Genomic DNA, 19,920 nt, shown 5'->3' on the forward strand with positions numbered 1-19,920 from the left:
TGGTTTTGGGGTTGTTGGGGTTTTATTTATTTATTTATTTATGAACTGGCAACTGTTCTTATTTACACACTGTGCAACATGTATGTCTGTTAGACCGACCTAGTTCTTGAGCAATAATGCCAGATGTCCTGTGCTTGAAAATACCTACACTAATGCTACAACCACCACTGTCACTGTTTGTTTATGTAGTAATCAGCTGTCATGCTGTCTTTTTATATCACTGTTTGTATTGTTTTGGATTGAGGTCTAAAAGAGATAGAGGAAAGAACAACTTATTGGGCTTCAGGCATCCTTGTAGAAAGCATTCCATAAAACTAGTTTTCAAAGTACTAAAACACTTTGATTTCTGCTTTATCTGCTAAAGAGGAGATACACTTTTACACTTTTAAAGTGTAAAAGAGGAGATACACAGGTACACTTTTAAGATACTATGTGAACACTGAAGGGCAATACCTTAAAGAGGACATCTGGAACATTTTTTTTTTCATGGGCAGGGCCACAGGTTGGACTTCTGTTTTTTTCCTTGCTACTTGTGCCTTGGCAGACACAACCGAGGTAACTGCATGTCTACCTGTGGGGAATCGGGAGTCATTCAGATTCACTTAACAGACAGACATTTTCTCCGTTGGCTGATCTGACTGACCCATCTCTATTGGCTCTGAAGTTGTAAACTCAACATTGAGAAATCTTGCAACATAAAGTTCATTCTGGGAATTGGAATGAGTCCACAAACAGATTTAATGAGATATCAAACAGTATGGTTGGAATAATACAGCAGAGGATTACAACAAAAGATACAAAAATGTTCTATTGACCATCTTTAAAAACATATATCTTTCTCAGCCCAGATTCTTTCCTCAGAATATCTTCTAGGCAAAAATCTCAAGACTTAGCTAAGTCTCCAGTGCTTTTTGTGCCAGGATGTAAACTCAAGACCTGGTGGTTACTGAAATGATTCACTAATATTTAAAATTAGGTGCCTCACACAGCTGAAGGATTATTCTGACTATTCTTCAGGATCCTATTATGAGCTAACTCCAGCAGTTTGTAATTCCTTCCTTCCTTCCTTCCTTCCTTCCTTCCTTCCTTCCTTCCTTCCTTCCTTCCTTCCTTCCTTCCTTCCTTCCTTTTTTTTTCTCACTCTCTCTTTTTCTTCTTTCTTAGCCTTTCAAAAAGCAACATATTAAAGCAGTAAATCAAAGTGGAGACAGTAAACATGCCCGCTTCAAGCAGTAAATAACTATTTTGACCAACCAGCTGCTAGCAGATACAAAATCTGAGACAGCTGGTTAGCCAACTCCTTAGGGCTAACTGCTCTAAAAATCACTTCTTTTCTTCTATTCCTTTTTTTTTTTTTTTTTTTTTTTTTTTTTTCACAGCACATATCCAGATACAGAATCTCTGAGCTAATTATCAGGGCTGGGATTCTCAACTTAATCATCACTACCAATTCTCTGGAGTATAGTGGCATCTAAGAGCTAACCCCTGCCATGCTGAATCACAGCCGCACAGATGAAGAGCCAAAACCCACTGAGATTTTCAAATGAGGAGTCCTGTACACATACACAATATAATCCTGTACTTTACAATTGAAGTGTAAACTAGGAGATGCTAGCTGATGAAATGCAATTAAAAGTTAAAGGATGAATGTTATAGATTATTAGTTTAACAAGGCTTCAGGGAAGAGAGAGTCCATCTGTCTGATTTGTCGAAAAGTATTTCTGTGGTGGGCTATCTGTAAGTATTAACTCATGCTATGTTCTACGTGAATTAAAAAAGGTAGAAAGACAAATAATCAGTTGACTAAGTAGCTGTAACCATGCACAAAGCATTCAGCTTCTGGTTAAATTAAGGGCAAAGAAAAGTAGATTGCAGAATTATTTCTCTCCGTCATCCTCATTAAATTTCATTTCAACAGGGAATGGTGTCACTGCTGCTTTAGCTATCTATTATGAATTCAACCTGATATTCAGCTTGTGTACACCCTGTGCTACTGCCTCTACATGCAGGTACACAGAATGGCATGCAGTTCTATGATGCCAATAAATGGCAGGAATAATTGTTTTTCAATTATTCCATGAAATCATTTATTTGCATGAATAAACACAGATGCTTTTATTCTTTCCCGGTGTAAATCAGAGTCATTCCACTGACACCAGCAGAGGTGCACTAATTTACACCGGCTGGAAATTTGGCCTGGTTATTTAAGGACCTGAGCTATTTGGCAAACACTGCATAGGCACTACTGAATTGTGAAGTTTCCTCTTAGGGCATTTCAGCAGTAAATTACATTTTATACAGAAACTTCAGCTGTCTGGATGTAAAATCTTCCTGGAGTAACTGCGGTAAATTAGTTGGTCTGTCAGATGAATGTTATTTGCTACACCACTTGCAGATGTTCAGTCCTATGTGAGATTTCCTTGATGCAACTGCCTATAATAAGCACATATTTATCACACTTACAGCTGTCCAACCTTTAACTAACACTGCTCAGATGGAAGACACTTATTTTCAAGAAATCTAAACTATGTTAATATTTTTTGTTACGGTTTGGGTGTCATTCACAGCATTGGCAACTTACAATATTATTGTCCATAATGCAGTGTTTAGTGTGTTGTTTAAGGCTGCAGCTTCAGCAGTTATGAAAATATGTCAAAATTTATTCTTAACATTTTTAGACATAAACATCTTTCTAGCACACATCACGGAATAATATATATATATATATATATATATATATATATATATATATATATATTCTCAATGGACATGGAAAGTTGAAAACTACTTGTTTAAGAAAATTCTCCTCAAACGTTTTCTCTCTTTTATTTCTCTATAGGTACAAGAAATTCATAATTTTGAAGCACCTTACTTATTGATTGACTTGTGACTTTGGCAGCACTGCAGTAGTACACTGTTTTTCGCAAAGTTATAAGGGAGGATATGAACCTTCTGCCAAGAAACCATGGTGTAATTTAGCAAGATTTCAGACTGAGTGGAGCAGCCATACATACATTGGCAGGATCATGTATATCCAAACAGAAGATCATGAAATGAAATAAAGTTTAAAGGATACGAAAGGGACAAAGAAGCTCTGGTTTTTATTCTTGATACTACCAAATTCTCACTTATTCTTTATTTGTCTCCCTTTCTCTGGCCAAAAATTAAGAAAAACAGTATTTCTTCATCACTTAATTTGTTCACTTTTGGAAAAACATCCAGAATGGGGTTGGCCATGTGAAGTGTCACAATAACTGCTAGAAGTACACAACAGCTCTTAACCTCAAAGATGGCTGTTTCTCTGCATGTCTTTAGGACATAAACCTCTAATTTTCATTGTTGTGCAACAAAATTGTCCTCAGCTGTTTCTAGATGAAATTGTATAGCCTGCCAGAGTTCTGCAGCAGTCAGATTAAGCTACAGGAACACTTGGTTAAATAGCTTTTTAAATGCTTCCAAAAGACAAACACTATGGCTTATTCTATATTCTATCTTGCTCAGTGCAGTGTGATATGCTAAATAGTCAGAGGGAACACCTTGGATAGATTATTGTAATTCTTGTATACTTCTTTTTTTCTGTAGCAGCATGTTCCTCCATACTATAAGCAGAGATTTATTTTATTTGGTTTCATTCCATCTGGTGGTAAAGAAGATGGTCCCTATTTGAGTTTCCTTTGGAAATGTCAGGGAAGGGGAATTTCAGTATAATTTCCACCCTCTTTTCCTTCCTGGGCACATACTAACCATCTAGTGGGTTTCTTCCAGCTTCTCTCTGGACTAGGAATAATCTGACTTTGTAAACTTTTTTTTTTTTTTCTATTCATTGTATGGCAATATTTCACAGCTGAAGAGCAACCAGAGACCACCTTTAAAGAACCTTTCCCTATTGGTTATTCTGGCCCATTCTAAGGCAAAATGAAATAATGGGAGTCAATTTTCTTAATGATATAGGTCATATTTCAAAATCTTTATTTATATTAAAACAAAGTCAAATATCCCACAAGGTACTCAAGAGCTCTTTGACAGCTGTTTCTGAAATTCGGCCTGTGAAATTATTCCGACCTCTAAAGTAGTAGAACTATGACTGCATACATTTAAAATACTGACTAAATAACTTTAAAATCATTTGATCCATGATCTCCCCTAGTGGACAATGCTGAACCTGGATGCTTTGCTATCTATTCAATTCCTTGTTTATATGTCTGTGTACAAAGCTTAACTGCGGAAGTTTCATGGTGATATAGGTGCTGTTACTTGAACAATTGTATGCACATTTATTATAGTGCGTAGGCTGCCCTTGCCCTTTATTCTACTTTATGCAAATAGTATTGAATTTCAAGAATGGGTTGGTGGTGAAAAGGCCTCCTTAGGGGCTTCACCTGAGTTTGGGAACAGTCTCATCCACTTAAACATACCTTCCAACTATGTTATGATCTTAAATTTATATCTGTTAATGGATTTTCTAACCAAAATACAACAAACACTTAGAATTTAGCAGCAGACATCCATGATATTAAAACTCAATCTCAGCTTTGGAAAAGTGAACTCTACCATAAACCTTCCTGAGTCAAAATCCAACAAACAGAAGTGCAGAATCCTGAACCTGAAGAGGAATAACCCCAGGCACAACTACATGCTGAGGGCCACCCAGCTGGAAAGCAGATTTGCAGAAAAGTACCTGGAGGTCCTGGTGGACATCACGTTGAACATGAGTCAGCAATGTGCCCTTGCCACTAAAAAGGCATATTCACCTTTTTCTGCATGTGAGGTCCTGGGCAACCTGCTCTGGATGTCCCTGCTTGAGAAGGGGTTTGGACCAGATGACCTCCAGAAATTTCTTTCAGCCTCAACCACTCTGTGATTCTGTGAAAATGAACTGCAGCTGCAGTGTCCTAGCTACAAGGATGAACGTGTGCCTTGGTGAGGTACACTCCCTTTGGGGGAAACAGTATGGTGGTATTTGGGGGCAACTTTTCTCTAGCCTTTTTGCACATGGGTAATGCAAAAATAATAATAATAATAATTATTATTATTATTATTATTATTATTATTAACAATAATAATAATTATTATTATTAAATAATACTAATAATAATAATAATAATAATAATAATAATAATAATAATAATAATAATAATAATAATAATAATAATAATAATAATAATAATAATAATAATAATAATAAAGCTTTTCTAAAGTTTCCACAGTGGTAGCAGCCATCTCCTTTCCCTCAAAGCCATGACTGGTAGTGATTTGTGTCCTTTCCCTTCTGCTCTGCTCAGAAGTTTCTCACAAAACTCTCTAGGAACATGCTTGTTTATAGGTACAACTCTAGTGTGTATTGCTATTTTTTTATTACAATCAGCTCTGCTCTCATTGTAAAGGATTTCAAAACGCATGTCTAGCTCTGAAGTACGTTCTTTTTTCCCACTTAATTTCCCTTAAGCAAGCTAATAATGTGTATCATGTAAATCCCATAACAAGCACAAGATAATATGTTTGGTGTAGCTTAATTTAAGCTTTGGTAAGGAGCTATGGCCTTTTCCAAACCCCTCAAGTCATTGTCATCTGTCAAAACTGCAAAGGAAAATGTTCCAGAGGCTTTAGCACAGAAAGGAGCATGGCTTTGGGGCACATTGGTAGCAGAGATGTTGTGAAGAGCCTTGAACTGTCAGCAATATTGAGAAACACTGAGAGCAAGGGATAGCAAACACCGGGAGCCAGAGCCTCACGGGTAGATAAGGGGTGTGTGGCTCCTGGTGGGACTCCAGCTGGTTTAGAAAAACTTCTGGATATTCACCTGAAACTCGCTTCTGTTAATATCACTGGCACCATTTTTCATCTCCCTAGTCTAGCTACAAAATGTCATGTTGTTCTTGTAGACATAATTATCTAATTGTTATTTGAATCCTCCTAAACCCTTTCACTGTTCGTTTAGCGAGTTACCAGCGAGGCTAATGACATCAAGAAAATTGCTCTGATAGGAGTTGCCTGTATACTGTGATGTATCATAAATATAGATGAATGCAAAGTAAGATGCTAGGAATAAAATGCAAATGAACCGGGAATGAGATTCAGTTGTTCACAGGAGATTCAGATCTTGATGGAGAAGCCTCTGTAGGGCTACCAAGCAAAAAACAGGCTTGTGTTTCTACTCCCCAGCTGCTGCTGAGTAGGGACCACAACCTGTCATAGAGCACTAATTGAACAGGATGCTGCTAGAAGGAAATATGTGTCAGCACCAGTCCCCCAGCGGAAAGCCATAAGGCAGATTCATGGAGGAGCAACACACAAAGAACAGCTTGGGCCAAAAATGCAGCCTTGAATGCAAAAGAGTCAGGAGGGTAAGCAGCCACAGGAGAGCTCTCCTGTAGCTGAGAGAAGTAAAAAAAGGTTAAAATGCCCCTAAGATTTAAATGGCCTTGGTGAGAGAAGCAGCAGAAAGACCGCTGAAGGGGATAAACAGCTGTCATGGGAAGCAGTAATTCAGTACAATACAACTTTATTTCACTTTGCATCATTTATACAAACCCTCTCCCATACCATTTCATGGGCTTAAATACTCTATGACAGCAAACTCCAGCAAGAGGGGGGAACAGGTACTGCTTTCCAACAAGCCAGCTTCTTCAGCACGTGGGCATGGAGGGAAGTTATGACAACTGATGTTTCTTCTTGAGGAAATGGCCTCAAGCTGTGCCAGGGGAGGTTTAGGTTGGAAATTAGGAGAAATTTCTTTTCAGAAAGAGCAGTCAGGCATTGGGACAGGTTGTCCAGGGAGGTGGTGGCATCACCGTCCCTGCGTGTGTTCGAGGAAAGGTTGAACATGGTGCTTGGGGACATGGTTTAGTGGGTGACATTGGTGGTAAGGGGAAGGATGGACCAGGTGATCTTGGAGGTCTTTTCCAACCCTGATGATTCAGTAACTCTCACTGCTGAAGTCCTATGTGGGGCAACTCCAGTGGGTATACTGGAGGCTGACCACCACCAACAGGCCCACTGAGGCCAACCCCACAGCTTGCTATGTCAGCCATGTGTCAGACACAAGGAGAGCTGGGACAGAAGGCATGGCTGCCTGCAGGCCCCAGGTGCTCTGACAGGCCCCGGGCACCAGCAGGCCTTCCACGGGCACTCATTGTGGGCAACAGAACACCTGACAAGAGTTGTGTTAGGGGCTGTGTGTCCATGCACCCTGGTTCATGTTTTTTTGTTTGTTTGTTTGTTTGAATCTCTGTTATCATCTTGTTCCAGATCAGAAACAGTAAACCTCAAAACACTGAGGGCTCGCAGTCAGCCAACCCAAAACACCTATAAGGCCCCTGAATTTTTGAATTTTTTCCCTGTTTGACTAACAAATCTTGCATTTATTATGCTGAAGAAATAACCACTTTTGTGGTGGTGCTGGTAGTTTGCAGTGGGGAAAACTTCTTTTCCCAATCAAGTCTGAAATCTTTGCTCTGCTCAAGCTGAAAATACCATTTCACAGATGAAGAAATCTTTATACCTCATTTTGTCTTTGTCTTTGGGCATACTGGACACTCATCTGTGCTAAACCTATGGTGCATAGCTCATGGAGCTGCATACAAGTGTTGAGATGTGTGACGTCTTAGAAACCGTTGGGGAGAGCTTGGATGTCAGTTTGCTGTCACCGGACATGACGAATCTTTAAGCAACTTCCTCATTTTCCAAAATTCTTTGTTAATATTTGCCTCATATACTCTTTGGATACTTTGTGATGTTAGTACCTGGGTGATTAACATTCAGGACTGGATTTAAGAAAGTCATCTAAAATATCATTTAAAAAAAATACTTCTTTTATTTGTCTGGTTAATTAGGCATGTTGCTGATGGTCAGATCTGATGTTCAGTTATGTAAAATTTTCAGGCTGCGTATTTTAGCCTAGAATCTCCATATTAGTTGTGGAGGTCATATTGTTGTGCAGTTTTAATCCCCTCTTCATCAAAATATCACCTGCAAGTACCCTTTATATCCTCCAAAGCATGCTGAGCTTTCTAGAGAGAAATGTGAAGGGCTAGTCACCAGTCCAATGGCTGTCTGATGAAACTGCTTCTCAACACAGTCCCAAATGTACACAAGCGTGTGCTTGATTTTTGCACTGGGCCCCGCCAGATCATGGCTTATACCACTGTGAAAGTAGGAACAGAGCATAAATTAAGTAGATGTTAGAGAAGAGAAAAGAAGCCTGAAATTATAATAACAGAGAAAGAAAAGCTTGAAGAAGCAGTAAGAGCTGCAAGAAATAAAGGATCACAAAGCCTAGAAAAGAGGCAGATGAAGTGTGGGGAGCTGGAGCTGAAACTGAAGGGGAAAATGGGGCAACATCAATAGCATGATGCTTTGGAAAATTTTTAGTTGACAAAAAATATATATCTGTGTCTGATGCAAAGAAATTGTATTATTGTTTAGATAAAGAGTATCATTGTCTCCACTAACAGTTTGATATTCCTCAAACAGACTTCCTACATAATTCAGATAACTGTTTATTATTACTCACCATTCCTTCATTGAAAACCTTGTCTTAGGAACATCTTAGGGGTAGTCCTGTAAAACACTTTTACTAAGGGAATGAGATTCTGTATTTTGGATATTGCTTTCTGTTCCCTAAAACCTCTCTTATCAAAACTCAGATATGTTCCTTGAATTGCTTCATTGCAAGGGTGTTGAGGAGAGGCCCAGGGAAATTGTTAATGTTCCAGTTATAGGGAAAACTATTTTGTTGCCGAATTGTTTTCCTTTTAGGGGACAGCCCTGTCAACAACTCTATCTATACCCTACAGAAGAAAATCATAAATAAAAACTAACCATAAGCCTAGTTGAAAAGGACAAATACAAATGAAAACTTAGAGGAGAAATATGGAAATATATTTTTCAAAATCCCTGCCTGTTCTGAGCTAGCAGCTATTTGAATGTGACTGTTGAGCAAGAATCCACTGATGTGATTTAAAAATAAAAAGACTCTAGGAAAATACTAGTGGTTTTCATTATTTCTCCATTGGGAATTTCTGGCTTCGTTAGTAGATTCAGACTTTGTTGTTAGCAGCCAAATGCTGAATACTAAACAAAGCATTTCCTCCTAAATTAAATGAAGCTTTTGAATTATGCAGTTATAATGCTTACTCCTCTGAAGAGAAGAAAGGGTTAACAGCATGAAATATTACCTCTCTGTGCAAGAGGAGGGATTTAATTTCAGAAGGCAAGATCTTACAGCATATCCTGACTCAGACATGCTTTTACTGATTCAGCCATAGCATTCACTTGGAAAGCTTTACATCATGGCCTTGGCAGACTCCCAGGCTTTCCCAATGCAGGCTGCTATTTTTCCTTTAGCTTACCAAAAATAGCCGTGCATAGATTTAGTGTACTTGGTTTGCTGGTGTTTACAGACGTGTGAGTGTTGTCGGGATTGCTCCGGGCAGGCAGAGACTATTGCAGGTCGGCAAAGAATGAGGGAAACACAGGTTCTCTTGGCAGTCAGAAGCACACACCCTGCAGACCAGGAGACCTCCAAGAGTCTGACCTGCACGCTTGTCTCACTCATTACACTGACCTCATCTTCATCATTTGTATTCACAGCTTGGGGTCAGCCTTTCTGTCCAATCTGCATAGTTGCTACAGGATTTATTCCCCATGACCATCACTGCACAATGATGACCAGGGCAAAAAAGAGAGCTGTGACTTCCCTAGAGGCATTGCTCTAGAGTGAGGTGTGCCCAAGTTCTGCCTTTAAAATACTGACCAAAATAAAACTCAGTTGCTGTGAGAGGGAATGAGTAGCACGGCTATGTCCTTGCACAGAACTGGTGACCTCTTTCTGGGCCTTTTCCCTGCAGCCGGGAGGACAGAGATGCAGCTGCTATCACAGCTGTCACACACTACAGCTCCTGGGCGGATGGGGCTGCCTTCTGTTTCGTGCTCTGTAATGTGAAGTGACTGACACACCCCGGCGCGGAGGGTCCTTGGGTATGTATCACAGAAAATCGTGAAGGAAGACCAGCCAGATGCCTAAACCAGGACAGCCTCAGTGCTCAGCAGCCGGTACGGGTATCCACAGTGCGTTCTTTGTCCGGGGGGCACGGCGAACACCAGCTCCAGCATGTCCATCACTGCTGGACTTCCTAAAGCTACTTGTCTAAAAGGCAGCGTGACTGCCAGCATCTGGGCTTGTGATGTAGACTGCAATTGTAAGAGGAACACACAATCACTCCTTGACAGCTTGGCAATAGTAGTTAGCTCTCAGCAAGGTTTTCCAGGGATGGCTTACCTAAAACAGATAACAATAAGGGTCACAACATGTTACCATGTGCTTCTGCTCGAATTCCCTACCAGATAGCTTTGTTGGTTCCCTAGCATGAACTCAAGAAGGGTGATGCATTCTCCATCCAGGCCCAGACATTGTTGCAGTAAGAAGGTGAAAGGACCTGATGAATAGATCTGAGATAAAATCCTTTCAAGAAAATTATCTAAAAGTCATCTCAAGGCCTAGAAGACTGGTGAAAGCTATCACTGAAGGAGATAAGTACAAAACATCACAAGCTGTCCTAGCCCTCTCTGGTGGGCTCCTTGTCTCACCTGTTATCACCAACACCTGTGGCAAAAATCAAGACAGAAAAAAAGACCAAGGCACAATGGCCATATGGTGTGTCACTACAGCATTACCTGCTCCTCCCTTTCTCACCCTCCACCAGGGAAGCACAATATCAAGCACTAATCTGAAATAAGCTCCAGCTGGAATCTCACTTGGAGCACAAGCCCTGTTGTGACAAAATTAGTTTAAAAGCCTCAGTCAGAGCTCACCTGCAGCAGGCAAAAATGCTGAGCAGATATCAGTCTGGGAAATTATTTGCTTTTGTATGTATGAAAAGTCTAGCCAGGGAGGTGAGTGCCTCATTTAGTGACTGGAGTTTTCTTTGATTTCTGGTCCCCCACTAACAGTAAGGAGAAAGCTCGCTGCTTGCTTCACTTCATCCCAGTGTCTTTTGTATTAACTTGCACAAGACCTCACTTCCCAAGTAGACAGAAAGACACACGCTTCACTTTGTGATACTGCTTGTTCACATTTGCGTTCAGTTGCACGGCCCTATCCTACCAGCATGTGCTCTTGTTTCATCATCCAACACTTTCCTTTGTCATTTTTATATCTTTTTACAGGTGTTGTCGTAAGAGCTGGAAAGAACAGAGTATCTGGGAAACCTGACAAAAGACAGTTGATTTCACCTAATTCAATATAAGGGATGGAAGGCTGTGCATATGCATTCATCTACATCCAGATACACACAGATGCGTGCATGCATATTTTCTTTTCATAACCTTTTTTACGTGTGTCCTTAAATGCTGACAATGCAAAACAAGCAGCCCTGTGCAGCTCTGGCAAATTGGAAAGTGTAGGTTGGGCAGCCAGCACCAACCTTAATAACCAAAAATAACTGCTTGGGTCTGAACCAAGTATTTTCTCATCAGTATGCAACACCAGGGTGTAGTAGGAGGAAAATGAGGAGTGGGAGGATATAAAACAAACAGTGAAAAGGAAAAATGTCAACTGTGCTCTGGCCTTCTTTTCTGCTTCTCACAGCCCACCCCAAGCAACGCAGTTGCGGTATGCAACGGGCTGCATACAAAGCCGTGGTAGCACGCATACATCCCAACACATCTGGCAAACAGTTGTCCGACTTTGTGCCGCGAGTCAGCCAACGGCATCCACATTTCTCAGCGAGCCCTCTGCCATTGTTGCAGAGTGGTTTATGACTTAACTTTTCCTTTGTAATAGGTTCAGTCCTCTAGCCAGAAATACTGCTGTCACTCTTTCATCTTTGCCTCCTCTCACTTGCTGCAGCCTTCATCCACACATCCATGCATGCAGTTAAACTCAGGGCAACTGCATCAGAGAGGGACTAGATGTCTCAGGATTTGATATAAGTACTTTATCTGAAATACTAACCACCTTCCCCTCCCAAGACCGTTCCCTTCAAAGCAAACCATATTTGTTGAGGTGTGTAATACCAGCTTGCAGGCCTGGCTTTGGCATCAAGGTAGAAACCTGTGGCTTCAGTTCTTCCAGGTACAACACAAGAAATATGTAGTCTTATGTTACCCAGGGAAGTGTAAGGAAAAAGAATTACTTTTTTGGTTTAGACTCACTTATCCAGGAAAAGCACATCTGTCCTTTCCCTTTTCTCTGCTGTCCACATTACCGGGAAAGCTGTTAGGGACAATTCCCTCCTCTCTGAGCTTGGCTTGGCATGTGGAGCTGGTGGGGTGGGGGGTGGGGGGTGAGGAAATCCATCACATTGCCTGCCTGGTTTGTGTTCTCATTTCATTTCTATTATTCCATCCTGTGAAGAAACTGAAGTTTCAGTGGGGCTGAAGTTCGATGGGAGTATCTTGAGGAAATTTCAGATAAAGAAAAGAAAATGAATAGACAAGCAGACACTTACCTGTGAGGTGGTCCATGAGAATGGCAAGAAGAAAGGTTAGAGAAGAAACTCTTGCTAAGCATTGGGGGTTGCATCAGACAAAAGAGCAGAGATGCAACCATGGAAATACAGCTGTGCACACTGGAAGATGTGATAGACTGGCAAAGTCAAATCGCTTCTGAAGCAAAATTAACTGTGATTACTTGATGCAAGACATCACTCAAACCAATCAAATTGTTATTTTGGGAAATCATAAATTTGTATCCAGAGTCAGTTTGTCACTCATTAAAATCTTATAAGAATGATTAGGAAATTATCTTAATAAGTAAATGTTCTCCTCTTTTTCATTTAATAGCTTAAAATATAAGATGATCTCACCTGTCTCCTACATGACCACCTCACAGGTAATTATTTTTATTCTCATGCTCACTGCTAGGATTGGGCCCAATTTAATTCTCCCTGGAGCAAGCTTAGCGAGGTTCTACACCATTGTCTTTATGTGGGTAAGGACGATTGCCCTGATATGATATATCTTTAACTCATTTATTCCAGTTCAGGTCTTGTTTTCCAGAGATAAGGGCAGAATAATGCTGCAGTGACCATGAAGTACGTGAAGAAGAAAGGAAGAGGAACCTTTATGAACCCTTATGAAACAAGTGAAAGGGTTATAATTTGGAGCACCCTTGTGATTAGAGTATATTATAAGGTGAATTATTTTGGCAGTTATATCTAATAGATAGAAACCAGTTACTCAGACCACTTCTACCAGCCTTTTTGGCTCACTTGAAAGGTATTCTTGCTAGGAAATCCCCTGCAGGAGGGACTTCACAGATCAGTATGGTAGTATTCATGTATGCTGCATATCATTAGACTCAAGCTGGGGACCTTATTTTATTTTAAGGAGCTTCTGTAAAATTCGCTGTTGTTAAGATATGCAGTAGTAGGCACAGTGATTGTTAAAGTATCCCTTAAATTATATTTTGAAAGGGGGACTTAAACACATATCATTTATTTTGACTACATGAGGGCATATTTTGCCCATATGCGTATGTCATATTGCTTAGTGGAAAAAAAAATAGAATCTTCTTTTTCCAAGAATTACTCTTCTAAAACAATGGACTGGATGAGTGCATGAAAGAAATATATATCAGTATCATTGTATATCCTTAAATAAAATAATAAAATAAAATAAATAAAATAAAATAAAATAAAATAAAATAAAATAAAATAAAATAAAATAATAAAATAAAATAAAATAAAATAAAATAAAATAAAATAAAATAAAATAAAATAAAATAAAATAAAATAAAATAATAAATCAATGCAAAGTATATTTGAGAAACTATAAAACAAATAAACCAGAACACAAATTCAAGAACAAACTGTTTTTAAAAAGGAAAAATGTCAAGTGCAAGTTGCTAATATGAATGCAGCAGTGAATTCACTTTGCCTTTAAATTTTACTTTTCCTTACATTGAGCTACCGGCAATTGAAAAGCTGTTGAAATCTGTACTTCTTAAGCTTCCTTTTCAATAGAATAACTACAGGAAACCCATGGGATTCAAGTGCCCAACAGGTTAAGAGCAGTTTTATTTAATACATTGTCCTGCTTTGCTGAAAGAGAATGGTGATCTCTTTAAGAGACCTTTTTGATTTGCTTTCAGCTCATCCCTGCTTCACAGTGCAATTCTCTATTTCTTTCTCTCCATATCTAGAAAAAAAAATGCCAGTGTGACACATTTTCAGAAAGTGACAACATGGTTTAGAAACTGTCAGTACCTAATGAAGCATTTCAGCTCTATTTTATAAGCTGTGATTATCATGATCATTTTACTGATACATATATGGATTTGACATCTGCAGCCCTTTAGCCTTTTAAATAATCTGGTCAGCAAAGTTGCTAGTATGTAGGTCAATTTAACCACTTCTTTCCAGATTTTCTGGTGCTTTTTCAGTCATATGTTTTGGGTATATTTTGTTTCTTCCCTGTACAAAACAGAGCAGAGAAGACTTGGAAGATATTCAAAAAACTCAATTATAAACTCAGGAACTTCTTTTTACTTACTATATTTGCTCAAGGCAACACATCTTGCAAGTAACACTGACAGAAGGGCTCTGACCCAAGATTTAAAGCACAGACCGGAACTTTTGCTCCTGCTGCTGTTAGGTTACCAAAATGTTTGGTTAATTTTAAGTCTTCTTGTATAGATCCTGAGATGACAGGATTGATAATGTAGGAACTGGGTGACGAGCAGGTTGTAAAACCTGAAGAAGGAAATGAAACCCTAAAGCTTACAGGGTGGACTGGCATTAGGAGAGGGCCCGGCTAGGATTTCTGGAAGACTTTCTGAAAGCCTTTATCCAGCTTTCAGGCCCATTCGCTTTGGCATCAAGCCTGTGCACTACACTCCACATCTCATCTGCTTTTGTGCAGCAGTTGCTCTCATATGAGTAGCCTAGAGACAGGACTTTGGTGGTCCTGGCAATGCCGAGTGTTTCCAAGCTGCTGTCCACCCAACCAGAAGATGGAGACAGTGCAGGAGCAGTACATGGGAGCCCAGAGGACAGCAGTTGGGTGAGCCACAAATATTTCACTTACATGCAAAGGCACAAAATATTAGACACATGGATAATCACAAAATAATTTGTGTTGGAAGGGAAGATCAAAGCATTTGAATGTGTGATTCCCTTAAGGAACACAAGTGGTCCTGGTGAAGTTCAGATGCCTTCAAAACATTCCCATGGATGCTCAAGCTGAGCTGATTTCTTAGATGACTGTGCAGTCTGACATACAATTTGTTTTCTTGTTCATTGCAGAAGTCCTCTAAAAATTGATTAAGCTGTGTCCCCATGCTTTGATTACCACTAAAATTTTACTGGTAGTCTCAGAGATAAGGAAGCAAACTGTGCCTGATTTGCTTAGTGATTTTATTTTCTGTAGAAAACAGGAGGTTTTTCATTGGAAATGTCCAGCTGCTACATTGTTCCAGGCTGGAGATCTGTAACTACGTTTACTCTTCAAGCAATTTTGAAAAGCATTTTTCAGACCAAGGTTAAAAGTGTTTTGTGTGTGTGTGTTTGGGATGTGACTGATTGTTTTTGAGCTTGGTCCTGCCATTATAACACATTAAGTGATATCTTTTCATGGAAATAGATATGTCTGTTCTTTCTCACTTTGAAATTAAGGTGAGTGCCCGACCAGGCAGACACAGGGAATGCAGATGTTACACAGTTCCAAACCTGAGAGCAGTAGCATAGCATGAGTGCTATAGTACATGAGTAGCAAAACACAAGGCAAGTGGCACAGCATTTTGGACACTTGTGCTGACTATTCATGCTGTCCACAACATGTTTCCCTACACAGAGCTGAAGGTAGGTTTGAAAATATGCGTCACAAAATTCGAGTGAAAGCTAATGATTCATATATTCAAGTGTGTAGGTACCAAGCTACTTGCACGTACAGAAAAATAAATGAATAACAGCTAGGTTTTACAACAACTTATAGGTAACCGCTTTCTGCAAATGCCAGTTTGTGTCTCTTCCTGGAAACCACCTACAGATAGCCAAGAAGTAAAGAAACCCTGAAAACTGTCATAGCAACATTTAAACTTACAGTTGGGAAGCTTGTGCCATATTGGTGCGTTGTTTCAAAACTGCCATCCAAAAGTTCTCATTTAACATCAAGCACCTGTTCGGTGCTTTTCTGAATCAGGGCCATTCACAATAATCATTTACTCATGCTATGACTACACTATCAATTTTTAAGTCATGGGATGCCTTCTCAATACAAATTGACCAGTAAAACTACATTCTCATTATGAATTGCCTCATGAGCATTCTTGAAATAAAATATGCTCTCTCACATGAAATTATAACATAATCTTCCTGAAGCAGTGCTCACAGATGGGAACCCTTTCCCCTTTTCAGTCTTCTTTGTAAAGAGATTTTTCCTATAAGAAATGAAGAAATGAAATTCATTCCTGGAACAGTGAGTACAGCCCTGTGTCAGAGCCCAAGGATCTTGCCCTCATTTGCTCAGTTATTTCACAAATGAAATAATCATGCATGCCCAGTGCCATCCTGCTCTGGGTCAGGAGGTCTTCTAAATTATCAGCCGCTTATTGCACCACAAAATTTACTGCTACCTACCACAGTTTAAGCAGGGATGTACAATAGATTAGCTACTAATTAAGGACTAAACACTCAGCTGAAGAAAAGCTGTTGAAAACACACTCTTTTAGACAACCTATTGGTCTGATTACAAAGTTTATGAAAGGGCCTGTGGTTCAAAGGAGCAATACCTTTCATTTTCAAACAGCAGAGCCAATGGGTGAAGACAGAAGTACAACTGCAATGCAAGAGATTGGAATATCACAGGTCATCTTCTTTATACACTGTGCACATTTTTGCTGTCAAAATCTCCTGGATGTCTCTAGTGCAAGTTCGTCTACAGCTTGTCAGGGCTGAGTGTAAGACCCTGTATGGTCCAAGTAATTGTAATTTCTCTCTGCTTTTGATGGTAGATTTTCTATATTCAAAATGCATCTTGAAAAATGTAAATTTTCTTCTATAATTAGTGTTTTTCTTCCTGATTGATCTCAGCTGTAGAGTGATCTGTTCATTGACTTTCTAGCTAGTGTTTGAAAGAAGAGTCTCATCTGACAGTGAAAGCAAGTGCAAATGTTTGTGAAGAAACTTCAGACAAGTTCAAGAGCAACTGGCTCAGAGACGCAAACCCTGTAAAGATGCTTCGGGTTCCCTCATCCCATAGATATTGCTACTCTTGTTTGGGCCCACTTAAAATACGTGCACGAGTTGTTTCTGTCCTCTTATGTTCACTGAAGGCTTGCAGACAGAAACTTTGTAAAGCCTGTTTACTGTCTCTTTCTTGCACTCTTTTTTTCTCTCACACTAACCAAAACAGAGACACACACACACACACACACACACAGAGCCACAGCTTGTCAACAGCTTTAGCAAAGTAAAATACAAACGATAATTAGAAACATGTGACCCTAGGAAAAGAAGCACAGAAACTAAAAGGTCATCTTTTTTCCAAATGACCTAATTAGAAAAGCCTGGAGTGTTGGCTACAGCATAATGGTTTTACACAGCTTTTTAGCATAGACTTCCTGTTTTAAAATGGTACAATTTAGTGCTCCTGAAAAAAAAAAAAAAAATATATATATATATATATATATATTATATATATATATATATATGTATACACGAATTGGCATTTAATGCCAGCAAAATTAGGCCTCACAAGGACACCTGCCTCAAGCAATCTCCATCCTGTTAGATCTATCTTTGCCATCCCATAAAGACCATCCAGCAGCCAGTGCCAGGACAACTGCCAGCTGACAGGAGAGGCTGCAACGGGAGCAGGCAGCATCACCTGCACATGGCCAGTGCATGGTGAGCCCATCATGCGGGTGGTGCACTTTGCTGCCATCTCACCTCGCCTCCACAATGGGAAGAGGCATGGCAAAATGCAGAAAAATGAGTCAGGGTAAATAGGGATTAGGGCACACGGGGAGGGGAGGATGAAGCTTTCTTGCCCAGGGTCTTCTCAAAGAGAAGAGCACAGGACATACTTGGGGAAATGGCCAATATCTCACCTCTGCATTACTCCATGCTGCCATTTAGTAATTTTCTTTGTTCTGGTGAACACGCATGCCATTGACTTCTACGGAACTATTAATCCCGACTTGTTCATCGTTTAGCAAAGCTATATTTAGTTTATGGCTTTTCCCCATAAATCAAACCCTGCAGGCTCCTCGATGTTAAACAGCTTAATGGTGGCAGCTATTCCCAAGCCGTAGGGCATGTCCCCGCTGCAGCAGGAGCACAGAGGGCTGCGAGATCGGCTCAGGACAGCAGCGAGGGGAGGACGTGAGTCCGCTCCCAGGCTGGACGTTGGATCACCAGGACACCACAGATCTGGCCCGAGCTAATTAGAGAGAGGGACAGAGTTCATGGAGGAAGAGCCGGAGAAAATAGCTTGGGAAGTGCTGGGTTAAGGCTGTAGCATGCCTCTGGTTTATTAGAAGCAGCCAAAATAGGTTTCTGTGAATCCAGCTGAAGAGAAGCCCTAGCTTTCACATGGCAGAGCAGCTGAGTGCTCTGCAGCCATTGCAAAGGTGGGAGGGACATCCAGCTTGCGTGTCCGTGTCCCCAGGGGCTTAGAAGTTCTCCACTCGTCGTGGTTTCATTTGGAATCGACGGCATTGCCCATTTCTCAGGCATCTCTGTGTCCCATAGGATTGAGCTGGATCAGGCAGCATGGAAAAATAATATATACTGTGCATGTAATGTGCTGCTTAACCATTTTTTCCAAGCTTACAAAAGCATGTGATCTTCATTGAAAACTGTGTACATGCCAAGTTTTGAGCTTTACATTCAAACTCTCAAAGAGAGTCTGTAATGGAAAAAAAAATAATAAAAATAAAGTTAAAAAAAAAAAAAAGCCATAATATTTCCCTGGCTTTATTGTTCTGAAATGACTGGATGGCTTTTATTCAGCTGTTTGTTTTTTTTTTTCTTTTTGTTTGTTTGCTTTGGTCTGAGAGGAACAAATGTCAATTTTTAACCTCAAAGGTAATTTTACTATGAGAGGCACTGAAAATAAAGGTTGAAAAATAAAATAATCTTTTGAATCATAACAATAGTAGTGATAGCACAATGATATTATGTACTAATAATAGTTCCCTTGTGGTAATACTGCTGGTAATGGTTGGTATCTCATCCATAATTAGTCTGGGGCATTCAGATGTACTTGGTTCTTACAATGCACAGCCCAGAATCAAAAAAAAAAAAAAAAAAGGCAAGATACCGTATCATTTGTAACACAAGTTTAAGGTTTGAAAGTGGCAATTTGCATCTTCACTGTATTGCACTGAAAATGTAGCCATTAGCGTGAAGACTTTTTTTTTCTTTTTTTTTTTTCCTGTGTGCATGCAATGAGTACCTCTGTCAGGGAGAGAATCCGGTCCCTTTAAAGCATTCACACCTGCATGGGGCTGTCTGTTGATCTGGGGAGAATCAGGTCACTAAGACATAACTTGGTTTCAAAGACTGAAAGGTACTAATTTTATATGCCAGTAAATCCATCAGATCACAAGGAGACTGAGGAAATGCTTTTATCTTTAAAATGACAGGCATTAATAATGTTACCAGAATTTCCCTTATATATAACTTTAATAGTTCAGGACTCTTCAAGATCCGCACAATGTGAAAGCTTCTGAAATATAAAAGGCAGTGTCCCCTTCAGAGTTACTAGCATTGCCAGCATGGGCGTGGGAAGATGAAATATGTTCTCAGGAAAAAGAAAAGGGTGGACAGAAGACAGGAAAAAACTACAACCATTTAAAAAGAGGTATTTGATATAGATGCTTTTTCTGACAATTTAGCTGGTTATGAAAGGAGAAAGACCAGCTCCAGAGTGGGGTTACAGCCACAAGTTCAACCAGGGAAAACACATGATCAAATT

Source organism: Anas platyrhynchos, chromosome Z (genome assembly GCF_047663525.1).
Source record: "Anas platyrhynchos isolate ZD024472 breed Pekin duck chromosome Z, IASCAAS_PekinDuck_T2T, whole genome shotgun sequence".
Classification (NCBI taxonomy): Eukaryota; Metazoa; Chordata; class Aves; order Anseriformes; family Anatidae; genus Anas; species Anas platyrhynchos.